The sequence below is a fragment of the Nomascus leucogenys genome, chromosome 11, assembly GCF_006542625.1.
Source record: "Nomascus leucogenys isolate Asia chromosome 11, Asia_NLE_v1, whole genome shotgun sequence".
Classification (NCBI taxonomy): domain Eukaryota; kingdom Metazoa; phylum Chordata; class Mammalia; order Primates; family Hylobatidae; genus Nomascus; species Nomascus leucogenys.
In genome coordinates, this window is record NC_044391.1 from 53,377,224 (window position 1) to 53,392,462 (window position 15,239).

Below are 15,239 nucleotides of genomic sequence, written 5' to 3' on the forward strand. Positions count from 1 at the left end.
TGCCTCTATGTCTATATCTACGTATCTCATCACCTAAATCCTATAAACCACTTGAAGGTGACGACTGTCTAAAAGGTCTTGGTTTCTCCCTACAGTGCCTAATAGGTAGATGATAGGTGCTGGATACATGTGTTGAGCTCGTTTTTCTTCCCACATAACTTAGCCTCAAACAAATAACCAGGGCTGGTCAGAACAGTAAGCATCACCCTTAGAAGTCTGCTCTTGGCCACCGCAAATCTGCCACAGGCCAATTTCATTGCAACCCCTCAGCTCAGGGTCCCCCACGGGGATCGCTGGTCTCCAGAGTGATCGCTGACCGAGGCGAGGCGCTGGAGGCCGCCCCAGCTCGGCTCTGCCTGCTGATTTGGCGACCGGATTTCCATGCCCCTCCCTGGTCCCGAGCTAAAAGGAAACATCCCGGGGATGGGGGATGGGGTGGGGGGGTTCCTGAACCCTGAACCCTGACCCCTCCTTGGTGAAACCACTCCAGCCCAGCTCAGGGGTCGTCAAAAGCACCCTAGGGAACCTCTGCCCTTGGGAGAGAAAGAAGACACTGCACCTTTAAGTCTGCAGCCGGTTGAGAAAAACAAGCTGTGATTTATATAAGCGGGAAAATCATGTGATTTGCAGGAACGCTCCCTCCTCCCCCGACCCCCTCCCCGCGTCGCCTCCAAGCCCTTCCCAGAGGGGCCCGGGCGGCGGGCTGGGCCCGGCCGCCCATGAGGGGCGCGGGCGGGGGGTGCGCCGAGCCTCGGTTCACAAAGCCTCTTCCCCGGGCGTGCATTCCCGCAGCTCTTCCTTGTGGACCTCAGACGCGGGGACAGGCGGCAGCGGGCTCTGGGGCGCGGCAGCTTGGTCCCCACGCTGCCTCGCGGCGGGCTGCGTTTCAGGGGGTCCTCGGTGGGGGCCCCGCGGTCTTGGGCCTCCGAGGGCGCACGAGGCCCACTCCCTCGACTGGGTCGGCTGCTGCCCTCAGGCCAGGGTGTGCGGTGGAGAAACTGAGGCTCTGCTCCAGCTGCTCAGGGAGAAAGGAAAGCCAGGGACCCCGCACACTGGCGTCTGTGTCCCAGAACACCCAGCAGGGGGGAGAGCAATTTAAGAAATAATCTGGTTGGCAAAGGGCGTAATGAAAATCAGCCATTTCTAGAGCTGAGGGGCGGTGGTGTTTAGCCCAGAGGACCTAGCTAGGTTTCAGGGAAAAAACGGATGTGGCCTTTCAGGCAGAGCCCAGAAAAAAGACCTGTGATTAGGAGACCCTAAGAACCAGCAAAGAGCTTTTAAATATTGGAGGGGAGGTGGTGTAGCTGCGAGGAGCCCACACCCACGCTGAGTTAGCTCTGACAGCTTCTAAAGGAAAGGGAGATGCTTAGATCATCCTGAGAAACTGGAGGATCTCCTGAATGACCTGAAAAGGTCCTCACCCATCCCCCTGCGGCTGGAGGAATATACGGAGCCCATCCCAGAAGGACTCCCAGTGGGAGAGGATGAACAATCACTTCTGAAACCAAGCTCAGGAGAAGTTGAGGAGCTTTCTCAAGGGAGAAGAGCTGCCAGGAGAAGCAAGGATCTCTCTCAGTGCCACTTCCTTTCCATAAACCATAATGATGGGCTCTGAAATTGTCCAAGGAAGGAAACCCGTGGCTTCTCAGAGCAACCAGTACCAGGGGTTCAAGTTCGTCAGAGAGCATGTTGAAGTTCTGTTTTATTTTCCTCCATTGGTCACCTGCTGGGGATGAGGTATAGGCCTAGTGTTGTCACCTGGAGGAAAGACACGATGCAATTAACAAAGCTGCTAATGCCTCCTCTCACCCTGACCTCTGCCCTCAGCCTCTGTTCCAGCCCACCCTCTGCATCCTGCACAGCCAGCTGGGCCCTGGGAGGTCCTCCTGACCCTCCTCCCACCCATCCTTTCTCTGTCAGATGGAGGGTCTTTATGCTGAGATCATTGGAGGAACAGAGCTTCAGTGCACTCTGTCACACCAGCAATGAGAAAACCTTTCTAAAGCGGAAAGCTCACGGTAGGCAGATTCCTGATTATTCCATAAATCCTGGAGAAGAAAAATATAGGTTAACATAACGATTCAAGAGGATGGCACTCTGTGTGTTCAGGCATATGCTAACTTCACTCATTCTGTTATTTAGTGATTTTGTTATTTAGGGTGTGCCTGGCACCGAGCTAGGCGCCGGGGCTACCACATGAATGAGACAGAGATGGTCCCTCCCTGAACCCTGCCGCGTGCCCTTCCACTCTGCCTCCCAGGACAGGAGGCTATGATAGACTTTCCTCTCCTGCACCAGCATATGTCTGTCTCCTTCCCAGCCCACCCCTAGCAGGTGTTGCCCCCAGCCCCAGCTGCTTATGTCTCGTGTGTTCTGCCAAGAGCTGCTTCTGTCAGAAGGCACTAACTCTCTGGTGATTGGGTAGTGGATAGAAGAGGTAACCTAAATGCCTGTCCAGAAAATGAGATCAAAGTTGGCAGCCTCCTGGGCCCCTCCCAAAAAAGGATATAGCCACCAACATTTATAATTAATTCAGGCCCCACTTCACTGTGTCCCACCTGCTTTCTGTCTCTCTCTCTTTTTTTTTTTTTTTTTTTTTAGATCTTTTTCTGATATGCCTGGATGCCCCAGTGCAAGTCTCCTGTTTCTGAAGCTTCCTGTGCCACCAGGGGCCTGTCCACCTCAGAGACCTCCCAGATGCAGCTCAGCTGTATCCACAGGAGGTCCTAAGCCCCTAGGCCCTGCACAGATGTCTACCCAGGGTCTCTTGGTCTCTTCCATAGCTATGAGGCCTCCTCATTGAGGGTGCCCAAACACCACTCTTAATCACAAGTCTGCCAGCCTCCGCCTTCTAACCCTCCTAGACCACACCAGCCCCTGCCCTATTCCAGTATTTTCCTGATTTCGCCTATTTCCAGCTTCCCTCAGCCATTCACAAGCACGGCCTGATGCTGTGCATAGGAAGACCTGGCAGTAAGCCTGCGGTGAACAAATATTTTTAATGAACAAACAGAAATTATGACCCCAAGCTGAAAACACCCTGGAAGCCACAAACTCTGTTACCTTCAAAAGAAGCCAGATCTGGACCGCTGCACTTTTTAAAAATGCAATGAGTGAATTAGTGAAATCAGCTCATCACGGACACTGTCTCTTTCAGGAAATGAAGCCTCCGAAGAAAAAAGGCATCCCAGCCCCTGCCAAATTCCATTCTGTTTCAAATTAGCCTTCCAGTAAAATGAGGGGGCTGTCCTAACTGGTCTTTAAGGTCCTCCTAGTACCAGAGCTCTGAGGCTCTATATTTCCCCTGAACAACCTCTTGGAACTCTCCACATTCTCATAACTGAGAAGAAAATGCATTTGTGCTCTGGGCTGAAGCTCAGAAGTGGGCTTTCACGACAGTCATTTCAGGCCTGTTTCCCTTTTTCTCCCTTCCCTGAAAGGGCCTCTGGTCTTTCCCAAGCTGCCTGAGTAGAAGGGAACACACAGCTCCCCCAGAGCGAGGGGCCCGCGAGAGGGAAAGCTGGCCCAGGCCCAGGGCAGGCTCGCCTCTGACTCTGCAGGGACATTCTTCCCTCCCAGCCAGCAGGGAACTTCTGGAACTTCTAAACAGCACATCCTCGGGCCAGCCCAGGCCCCCACGGCATCCTGCACCCCAGGTTTACAAGCTTTTTAGTGGTAAGTAACACATTTGGCAAACCTCCTCAAGTGTGAGCCAAGCCAGGCCTTTTTCCCCAAGTCCCAAGTAACAAAGGGTTGCTAGGCTGGGCCAAAAACAGGATCCATCTAGCCAGATGAGCCTAGAGCCTTGGTTCTCGGGGCCAAGGCTGGAGAGGACCAGAGGGAAATGTCCTCGGCCAGGCTCACCGTGGTCTCCGTCACCATGCAAGCTGGTCCAGAGATTTCAGGATGCATCACTGATTCCAGGCAGGGCTCCATCCCCGGCCCACACTCAGCCCAGGACCTGGCCAGAGAATCACCAAGCATTCCCGGCAACACGATGCACGGCCCATTTTCCATGCCACGCTCTTCCAGGGTCTCTGGGTGGGAGCAGCCCGGCCTTCTCACTGGGTTCCTGCTATGTCTGGGAGGTACAAAAAGCTTATGTTGGCCAGGCACAGTGGCTCATGCCTGTAATGCCAGCACTTTGGGAAGCCGAGGCAGGCAGATCAATTGAGGACAGGAGTTCAAGACCAGCCTGGCCAACATGGTGAAACCCTGTCTCTACTAAAAATACAAAAATTAGCCAGGCATGGTGGCACATCCTATAGTCCCAGCTACTCAGGAGGCTGAAGCAGGAGAGTCACTTGAACCTGAGAGGCGGAGGTTGCACTGAGCCGAGATCGCGCCCCTGCACTCCAGCCTGGGCAACAGAGCAAGACTCTGTCTTAAAAATAAATAAATAAATAAATAAATAAATAAATAAATAAATAAATAAAAGGTATAAGTCTCCATCAGAGATAGTCCACTGCCATATATCTCTGCTTTCAGATGATTTTAAAGAGAAGGTGTTTTGAAAGCTCGAGACATGTTCTGGGCTTGGCTTTGGCTCTACCTCCATCTCTGTTTTGAGAAACACAGGCCTCTTCTCTGTGGATCTGGAAATCTTGGAGGCAGTGAGCTGTGTTGCAGGGACTTCCTCATTACCCAGGCTGTGCCTTGTCCAAATGTTGCCAAAGGTCTCCAAGAAGAGAAATCCATCCACTCCTTCCTTCAGGCTAACTGGCGTGCCTGCCCTGTAATATCCAAGCAGTGACCCCCAGCCCCATTCCCCTAAGTGTAGGGACTCCATCATTGTGTCCCCCCAAGCTTGCAGTCCCTCTCAAATCTTGCCACAACCCCCCACCTTCTGGGTGCCAAGATTCTCAGATGGTTTGTGCTTCCTCTGGTGACCTCTGGCGGGGATTCCCTGCTTCCCACCTCTCACCCTCTATCTGCACCTCTCCTCCCGCAGCTGCTCTCCTCTCCCATCCCCTCTTTATCACCCTTTGCTTAGCCCCATCCCCGCATTGCCCCAGCCACCCCCAACTCACACGGCAGCAGACTTTTACTCAAGGTTAGGGGTCATAGAGAGGAAATGACAGTAAGCAAATGAGAATCTACGAATAGACATTACCTTGAAAGTTCACCAACCATCTCCCACCTCAGAAAACTTCTCACTGTCGCCTAAGTCCCAACTTAAACCATCTTCTCTCCAGCCTTCCTCTTCTATTCTAGACCCCTCTACCCAAACTCCAAGTTCCTGGGGATTCATCTTGCAAAACAATTTGTCTTGCCTTCCGCATGCCCAGAAAGTCTCATTGTTCTCACCAGAGCGCTTCCCTATCAGGGTTCATCATAGCATAATCCTCAAAACAGAGGCATCTACCTCCAGGATAGATGCCAGCCCGCCCCTGGAATGATAAAGCACAGCATTTTGTTTTCTATGTAACACTTTCTTCCTATCCACCCGCCACCACCGCCCCCTTACATCTGGTACCCCTGACAGTCAAGAAATCCACCCCAAAATGTTCCTGTTTTCTTTTTCCTTTTTGCTCTTTCTTTCCTTTTTCTTTTCTTTACTCCTCTATAGGCATGGCACATCACTGATCAGCATTCCTGCTGCAGTCGAAATGGTGTTCTAATTAAAAATAAGTCAGCATGAATCAGATACAAAAGCACAAAATATTGTATGATTTCCCCTTACATAAGGTACCTAGAGTAGCCAAATTCCCAGAGACAGAAAGTAGAATAGTGGTTACCAGGAGCTGGGGAGAGGGGAGAAGGGGGAGTTATTGTTTAGTGGGTGTGGAGTTTCAGTTTGGGAAGATAAAAAAGATGGAAAATGATAATGGTTGCACAATAGTGTGAATGTACTTCATGTCACTAAACTGTACACTTAAAAATGGTTAAAATGGTACATTTTATTTTATTATTTTTATTTATTTATTTATTTACTGAGACAGAGTCTTGCTCTGTCACCCAGGCTGGGGTGCAGTGGGGCCATCTCGGCTCACTGCAATTTCCGCTTCCTGGGTTCAGGTGATTCTCCTGCCTCAGTCTCCCGAGTAGCTGGGACTACAGGCACCCACTACCATGCCCGGCTAATTTTTGTATTTTTAGTAGAGATGAAGTTTCGCCATGTTGGCAGGCTGGTCTCAAACTCCTGACCTCAGGTGATGTGCCCACCTCGGCCTCCCAAAGTGCTGGGATTACAGGCGTGAGCCACCGTGCCCAGCCAAAATGGTACATTTTCTTTTATGTATACCTTACCACAATACAAACAATAATGTCAATAACATTCATTCTGACCTCAAGAGAGTCCTGCAGTTAATTCCACAAATAGGGGCTTTTCCCTCAGCAACTTTGGATCATATCACTTCTGTGAACTCCTGTGCAGAGAGGCTGTGCTCAGGAGATCAGCCTCACCTGCCTCAGGCTTGGTGGTCAATCATCTTTCTGCTGACCCCACCCATGTGGCTGTAGCCTTTATGCTCCCTTCCAAACTGATGGAAAACAGAAGAAGCACACAGCAACTGCCACTGGAATAGGAGCCTTCAGATGTTGGTTTTAAGCCTAGTTCAGTTGTTAATTAGCTATGCAGCCTTGGACAAGTTATTTAATCTCTCCTTCAATATCCTTATAAAGAAAATGGAGACAATAATAGCCAGTCCCCAGTGAAATAATGGATGTGAACACACTTTGAGAAGTGTGTGCAAGCTGGTTTCATCATCTCTTAAACATCTCAGATATAAGAAGGAAGTTGCTACCTGGAAATAAGGAGGTAGACGGCAAATAGCGCAGTAAATACAACCTAAAAATACCACTTTGATCTTGGGCCAATGTCCCTAAATCATCATCCTCCTCTAAGATGGAATGAAGCAAGGTCCTTCACAGTCTGGTCTCTACTAAGAAAACCCCATTTTACTGAGACACTGATTTTCCCCATGATTCGCTTTTATTCAGAGCCAATATCCAGCTTTGTCCACAGGGTGCCCGCTGCGTTGCTTCACTGAGGTGAGGAGTGGGTTCTGAGCAGGCGCATCATCGGGGAGGAGTGGGAACAGGACAGAGGGAAGGGCTGATTCCCAGGAGCACGTGTTCCCAACGGGGCCCTCTCATAATGTTGACTGTCAAAAGACGAAAAGGTGACAGCGTGAGTAGGGTGGATACAAGACTACAGTCTCATAAAAGACGGTGACCTGATAGTGGCTTCGACGGTGGCATTGGCTGCCCCTCAGTCTGGCTGCCAGCTGGTCCCGCTGCCCTGGCTCTTGGGATGTAAGAGGCAGCACTTCTTGTCAGGAAGGTCTCTCTTTCCCTCAGGCCTTAGGAAGAAGTTCAGGTCCCCACAGCCCAGGTGAGTCCACACTCTTCCTCCCTCTGGCCTCCCCTGCCTCACCAGGACCCTCTCCTGTCCTTCTCTCAGCTGTCCCTTCCCACCTCCAGGGAACGCCGAGAGGCAGAGGTCCCTGTACTCCATGTCTCTGGCCCCGGCCACACTCAGGCCCATCTCACACACCTCACAGTGACCCAGCTCAGCCCAGATGGAAGTCATCTGGTTAGGGCTTCAGACTGATTTCACCAACAATGACGTTATGCTTGTCCACACCCATTCCCACATCACCTCCTTCCGAGTCCCCTTCCCACTCACACAGGCAGTGCCAAGAAGTGAAAATGGAAGCAGACTCAAAGGAACCCAGGCTGGGGTTGTGTCTGGGGACACGACCAGGGCCCAGCGCTTGGACCACGGACAACTTCAGGCCCCGACCTTATCCAGCCCAGCCTCCCAAGCCGCTGCCGCACCACAGCTGCGGAATCTGCAACCTACAGGAGCTCGATTTTCACTTAAAGCCAAGGGAGGGGAACGGAGAGATTTCCCGCAAAGCCGTTCTCTCATAGGGTAGCCTGTTTCCCTGCTTGCCTCTGGGCCTCGGGACACTCAGGGTGGCCTGTCCTTGCTGCGGCCCCACAGCCTTCAATCCACGCCAGCCAGGGGTGTCTGCGTATCACCACATCCCAGGTCCAAGGACTCAGAGGGGCAGAGGGTTGCTGCGGGCTCTGAGAATGTCACCATGAATTGTAAAATTTATGGGATTTTAACTTTACCCAGCCAGGGCAGACCCAGAGGACCTCGATCCCATGGACGACCAATGGAATAAACTGTTTCTACAAATGGGGCCTCATCCCAACCTCCTCTCCACCCCTCCTCTCAAAGGTGGCCTGTTTAAAAGCAAGCTGCTGTAACCTTACCACACCTTCCTGGGAGCTGGGTGGAGGGGAGGGGTAGGGGTGCTGAGCAATCACTGTGGCTGAGAGCTCCCTGGAAAGGGGGAGAGAACTCAAGAACTCCCCATTCTTGAAAGAGCCAGAGTGGTTCCTCACAAGAAACCATGGAGTGTCACTGGCCGGACCGCTAGCACAGCCTGGAATGTATGAGCCACCAGCTTCTCCACCAGTGGCCCTCTCAGCTCCTCCATGGAGGCTGGGGGTGGAAAGGAATAATGTTTCCTCTGAGGCCCTCCGGGGCGTAGCCCATCCCAGCCTTCTCACAGGGTGCTTTGAGGGAGAAACTGCAGCCCAGCCTCTCCAGCCTCTGCCCTCACAAAGGCACCCTCTGTCACAGCCTCCCCCACGATCCCTACTCCCCGCACCACACACATGCACTTCCTACAGCAGCAGATTCCAAGCCCAGTTAATGTCGGATGCTGCCTCCCGACAACATGCTGGAACAAAGGCTGCTCATGACTAAATGTGCCGGGGTGCTTGTCAGGGCTTAGGCAAACGTAATTACAGGGAGAGGCAAAGCCGCTCTTGCAGCCACACCTGGCCATACAGTAAACAGCACTTTTTCCTGTCGAGCTGGGGGGAGCCGAGAGACAGGGAGGCGACAAACCACAATTTGAATCATTTGGAGAGAAGCTATAAATATAATAATGAGTCATTTGTAAAATATAATTTCATCCAAAAGCCTGGAAAAAAATAGGAAAGAAGTTCTTATGCTATTTCAGGCTAAATTGTTCAAGGGTGTTCTGCCAGAACCTGGGGAGGGGACCCAGCTGCCCACCAAAAGCCAGGCTGGGATTCACATACGGGCCTTCCCGAGCTCCCCGCCTCCCACCAAGAGTGCTGCCTGGGACACTGCCTTCCCCAGGCCCTCGGAGTATGGAACATGCCGAGATGGGAATGCTGCAGACTCCAGCGGTTGCTCTGTGGAGAGCTGATAAAAATCATGGACCAGCCAGCCTGACGTCCAGGCTGTGCAACCTCAGAACAGTTTAGGGCAGGCATGCTGTTGTTTTTGGCAAACTCTCCCCCAGCCTTGAGGCCCTAACCAGCCTTTCGTGCTCAGGGTGGCTTTTCTAGTGCTGTTCCAAGGTCTCTTCTAGAACACTGGGAAGACTTAATTCTAGCCCTGGGCCCCAACTGCTCTGGGGGAAGAAGGTGGAGCCTTTCTAAAGCTCTGTCTGGAGGAGGGGGCTCAGGTCACACTAGGCTTGGCCCAGGTCACCACTACCATTCTGGGTAGTTGTGAAGAGCATGTGCTCTGGAATTAGACTTTTCTTAGGTTCGGTTACATCTGGGCCACTTAATATCTGTGTGACCTTAAGAAAGTTACTTAACCTCTCTGGGCTCAGTTACCTCATTTATTAGATGGGTTTAATAATAATTGTACCTTCCTCAAAGGGTTCTTGACAAGATGAAAAGCGTTAATATGGAAACACTTGGAATAGGGCTTGGCATAGTAAGTACTCAATAATGTTAACTAATAAGATTATTATTATTTCTCACTGGGCATCTTGGTACAACAGGAAACCACAGAACGAAGGTACCACGGCATACATCATTCACCACGGGTGGCCGTGGATACACGGGGTCAGGTCCCCTGGCTTGTCCTGTCGACCCTGAGCAAACTCTTCAGTCTCTGCAGCCAGAGGATCCCCCTTATCCCTCCTTACACTCCTACTTTGCCTCTGAACTGAACTGCAAGTAGGGAGAGGAGAAAGGGTAGCATTCTACCTACTGGAGTTTGGTTTTGGTTTTGTCTTTTAGAGACAGGGTCTCACTCTGTCACCCAGGCTGGAGTGCAGTATTGTGATCATAGCTCACTGCAGCCTCTAACTCTTGGGCTCAAGCGATCCTCCCACTTCAGCCTCCCAAGTAGCTGAGACTACAGGCCGCACCACCACACCCAGATAATTTTTAAACTTTTTTTAGAGATAGGGTCTCACTATGTTGCCCAGGCTGGTCTCAAACTCCTGGCCTCAAGCAATCCTCCTGCCTCGCCCTCCTGAGTCATGGGGATTACAAGTGCAACAAGCCACTATGCCCATCTTCTACCTACTGTTTAGGGGCCCTAAGTCAGTTGCTACTTTAAAACAACTGAACACATCCTGAGCTCTAACTTCAGCCCCTCCTTCTCTTCTCTCTTCTCCTCCTCCCTTCTTCTCTTCACTTCCCTCCATACTTTCCTGTTCTTTGTGCTATACCTCTCCTCCTTCCTTGTCTTCTAATCCCAGGGCAGAGCTGGGAGAGTGGGATGAGATCAGTGTACTCAAAGCCTCTGTTCCACCCAAACCACCAGGTCCTTTTCCCTTGTTTCTGAGTGGCCTTGAAAACCCTCAGTAACACTTCTCCCCTGCCCTTAGGTGCCTGCTACACCCAGGGAGGCCAGAAGAGGTGGACAGAAATAGTCTCCATGTCAATATGCTGCATTTTCCTTTCTCAGAAACCAGAGCACCACAGCCAGCTCTAGCCGAGAAGGAAAGTAAGAGGATGTTTTTGCAGCAGGTGTCCTTTGTCCTGTAACTACTAAACTGTCACCCCTCACTAAAGAGGATGCCTTTGCCTATGCTGTCCCCACCCCTTGAAGCGAGCTTCCTCGTCTATTGGGATAGGTAACTTTTTTTTCTTCAATAATTCTTTAATGTTATAAAATACCTGCCAGTGTTCACATTTCCCTGAATGATTTTTAATTCTTTTTCCTTTTTTAGTATGTTTGTTTGAAGTAGGAATGTAAACAAGATCTATATATTGTGATTAATTGATACGTCTCCGAAGTCTCTTGTTTATAGTTCTCTCTCTTTGTAAATCTCTCTCTCTCCCCTTGCACTTTTTTAAATGAAAACAAAATCTCATTGTTTATCTTACAGAAATTCCCAAATCTGGATTTTTTTTAAAAAATTAAAACACAGTGATACCATTTAACATGTTTCTCTGTCTCTTGTAAAGCCAGTAAATTGATAGTTAGATCCAGTGGCCAGGGTCAGGTTTGGTTATTATTATCTCTTTTTGTTCTTATTTTTTGACAATATTACTTCACATGGGTGGTATATAACACCTGGTTGCCTCTCTTTTTGTCACATTGTCAGTCACTGTTGATCATTGCCTACATTCATTAATTCATGAGAGCATACAAAATTTTGTTACTCTGTTCTGTCATTACTTATTCATTTATTAGAGAGAATTCCCCATTTCCAGTGCTCTTAAATTGCTTTGTATAGATTCAGATTTCTATCTAGTATAATTTTCCTTCCGTTTGAAGGACTTCCGTCACTGTTTTTTTTTGTTGTTGTTGTTGTTTTTGAGACGGAGTCTCACTCTGTCACCCAGACTGGAGTGCAGTGGCATGATCTCGGCTCACTGCAACCTCCGACTCCCCGGTTCAAGCGATTCTCCTGCCTCAGCCTCCTGAGAAGCTGGGGCTACAGGCGCCCACCACCATGCCTGGCTAATTTTTTGTATTTTTAGTAGAGATGAGGTTTCACCATGTTAGCCAGGATGGTCTCGATCTCCTGACCTTGTGATCCACCTGCCTCGGCCTCCCAAAGTGCTGGGATTACAGGCGTGAGCCACTGCACCCAGCCATGTAATTGTTTTTTATAATGCTAGTCTTCTGGTGATCCTTGATATTTTAGATGTCTGAAAAAGTTTTTATTTGCCCTTCATTTTTGAAAGCTACTCTTGTTGGGTATAGAATTCTAGGATGACAATTTTTTTCCTTCAGTATTCAGAAGATGTTACTCCATTGCCTTCTGGCTTTCATCGTTTTCAAAAAGAAGTCTGCGGCCAGGCGCAGTGGCTCATGCCTGTAATCCCAGCACTTTAGAAGGCCAATAAGGGCAGACAACCTGAGGTCAGGAGTTCAAAACCAGTCTGGCCAACATGCCCAGAGTTTTGCTCTGTCTCTACTACAAATACAAAATTAGCTGGGCGTGGTGGCCCACGCCTGTAATCCCAGCTACTCAGGAGGCTGAGGCAGGAGAATCACCTGAACCCAGGAGGCAGACGATGCAGTGAGCCAAGATGGTGCCACTGCACTCCAGCCTAGGCCACAGAATGACAGCAGACTTCTTTTTGTTTTTCTTTGTCTTTTATTTCTTTTCTTTTCTTTTTGAGACAGAGTCTTGCTCTGTCACCCAGGCTGGAGTGCAGTGGCGTGATTTTGGCTCACTGCAAGCTCAGCCTCCTGGGTTCACGCCATTCTCCTGCTTCAGCCTCCCAAGTAGCTGGGACTACAAGCACCTGCCACCACACCTGGCTAACTTCTTGTATTTTTAGTAGAGACAGGGTTTCACCGTGTTAGCCAGGATGGTCTCGATCTCCTGACCTCGTGATCTGCCCGCCTTGGCCTCCCAAAGTGATGGGATTACAGGCATGAGCCACCATGCCCAGCCTTTGTTTTTTTTTTTTTGTTTTTGTTTTTGAGATAGAGTCTCACTCTGTGGCCCAGGCTGGAGTGCAGTGGCACAATCTTGGCCCACTGCACCCTCTGCCTCCTGAGTTCAGGTGATTCTCCTGCCTCAGCCTCCCGAGTAGCTGGGATTACAGGCATGTGCTAGCAAGCCTGGCTAATTTTTTTTGTTGGTTTGTTTGTTTGTTTTTGAGATGGAGTCTTGCTCTGTCACCCAGGCTGGAGTGCAGTGGTATGATATCGGCTCTGCAACCTCTACCTCTCGGGTTCAAGCAATTCTCTTCCTCAGCCTCCCAAATAGCTGGGATTACAGGCACCCGCCACCACACCTGGCTAATTTTTTTTATTTTTAGTAGAGATGGGGTTTCACCATCTTGGCCAGGATAGTCTTGAACTCCTAACCTCATGATCCACCCACCTTGGCCTCCCAAAGTGCTGGGATTACAGGTGTGAGCCACCACACCTGGCTAATTTTTTTTTTTTTTTTTTTTTTTTTTGGTATCTTTAGTGGAAACAGGGTTTCACCATATTGGTCAGGCTGGTCTCAAACTCCTGACTTTGTGATCCCCCCGCCTCAGCCTCCCTAAGTGCTGGGATTACAGGTTTGAGCCACCATGCCTAGCCTGCTGTCATTTTTAATGTTCTACCCTTGTACATAGTGTATCCTGTTTTCCTCTAGCTGCTTGTAAGAAATTCTGTTTCACACTGGTTTTTTTTTTTTTTTTTTTGGAGACAGAGTCTCGCTCTGTCACCCAGGCTGGAGTGCAGTGGCGCAATCTCGGCTCACTGCAAGCTCTGCCTCCTGGGTTCACGCCATTCTCCTGCCTCAGCCTCTGGAGTAGCTGGGACTACAGGGGCCCGCCACCACGCCCAGCTAATTTCTTTTGCATTTTTAGTAGAGACGGGGTTTCACCATGTTAGCCAGGATGGTCTCGATCTCCTGACCTCGTGATCCACCCATCTCGGCCTCCCAAAGTGCTGGGATTACAGGCGTGAGCCACTGCGCCCGGCCTCACACTGGTTTTAAGCAGTTTGGTTATGATGTGTCTTTGTGTAGTTCTCCAGTTTTTTGTGCTAGGGGTTCACTGAGCTTGGATTTGTGGACTTACAGTTTTCATCAAATTTGGAATATATTTGGCCATTATGTCTTCAAATATTTTTCTACTCTCCTCTTTTTCCTGGGACTCCAATTACACAAATATTAGGCCACTTGAAGTGCTCTGCTCTTTTTTGTTTTCCTCAATATTTCTTCTCTGTGTTTCTTTTTGGATAGTCTCTATGACTATAGCTTCAGGTTCATTTGTTTTTGCCTCTGCAGTGTTTACTCTGCTATTGATTTCATCCAGTATATTTTTTATTTCACATTATATTTTTCATTGCTAGAAGTTTAATTTGGATCTTTTTAATATCTTCCATGCCTTTATTTAACATATTTAATCTTTCTTTTATTTTCTTAAGCATGTAATAACTGTTTTAATGTCCTTGTCTACTAATGTTCTTTTTCTAACATCTGTGTCATTTCTGGGTCTGTTTCTATTGATTGGTTTATTTTCCTTATTATTGGTCATATTTTCCTCATTATTTATATGCCTATATCCAATAATTTTTGACTGGATAGTATACATTGTGAATTTTACCTCGTTGGGTGTTGCATATTTTTGTATTTCTGTAAATACTCTTGAACTTTGTTCTGAGACACAGTTATTTGGAAACAGATCTTTTCAAGTTTGATTGTGTTTAAACATTGTTAGTTAGGACCATAATATCCACTAGTTTAGTGCTAACTTTGCCCCACTACAGAGATAATACCCTGCTGAGTACTCTGTCTGATGTCTTGTGACTTATGAGGTTTTTCAACTGGCTGGTGAGGACATACACTCCAGGGATTATTTCCTCTGCTTCTTTTGTGTGGTTGTTTCCCTAGACTCAGATACTTTCCTCACATACATGCTCTCGTCAGTACTCAGCTGAAGACTCAATGGGACCCTCTGCAGATTTCTGCCTCTCTCTCTCTCTCACTCTCTCTCTCCTCCCACCTCCTGCCCCCCACCCTTATTCTCCTCCTTCATCTCTCTGTAGCTCTCTCCTGTCTGGTACACTGCCCTTAAAACTATAGCTGCCTTGGCCTCCCTGAATTCCCTGTTGCATCCCCTCAGCTCAGAGAGACTACTGGACTCTGCCTGGGTTGCTCCTCTTTGCACAGCAGCCTGGAAACTCTCTCAAGGCAGTAGGATGGAGCAAATGTACAGCTCAGCTCACTTGTTTTCCCTCTCTCAGGGATCACTGTCCTGTGCTGTCTGATATCCAAAACCATTGCTTCATATATTTTATACAACATTTTAATTGCTCCAGGAAGGAGGGTAAAGTCCATCCCTGTTATTGCATCTTGACCAGAAACAGCAGTTGTTCTGGGTAACTTCTGCTTAAATTTGTATATTCAGCTCAGGACCTTGCTTTCAGATTTCCCTATGCCCCACCATTATCTCCACCAGTGCAGGTTGGAAGCTCTTCTTTAGTGAGCTTATAATACCCTACCTGTGAGTATGACTATCGCTCATGAGTCTCTCTG

General features: G+C 49.1%; 1 long non-coding RNA gene across 2 annotated transcripts; it reads right to left on the minus strand.

Moving 5' to 3' along the window:
• Positions 1-560: 560 nt before the first annotated feature.
• Positions 561-5,286, minus strand: LOC115837340. 2 transcript variants are annotated; one of them, XR_004032398.1, is made up of 2 exons: positions 5,114-5,286; positions 561-1,758 (listed from the first exon to the last, which is right to left on the minus strand). It is a non-coding gene; the product is annotated as an uncharacterized LOC115837340 (long non-coding RNA). The 2 variants fall into 2 exon arrangements; XR_004032399.1 differs by lacking the exon at positions 5,114-5,286 and adding an exon at positions 3,064-3,182.
• Positions 5,287-15,239: the final 9,953 nt, after the last annotated feature.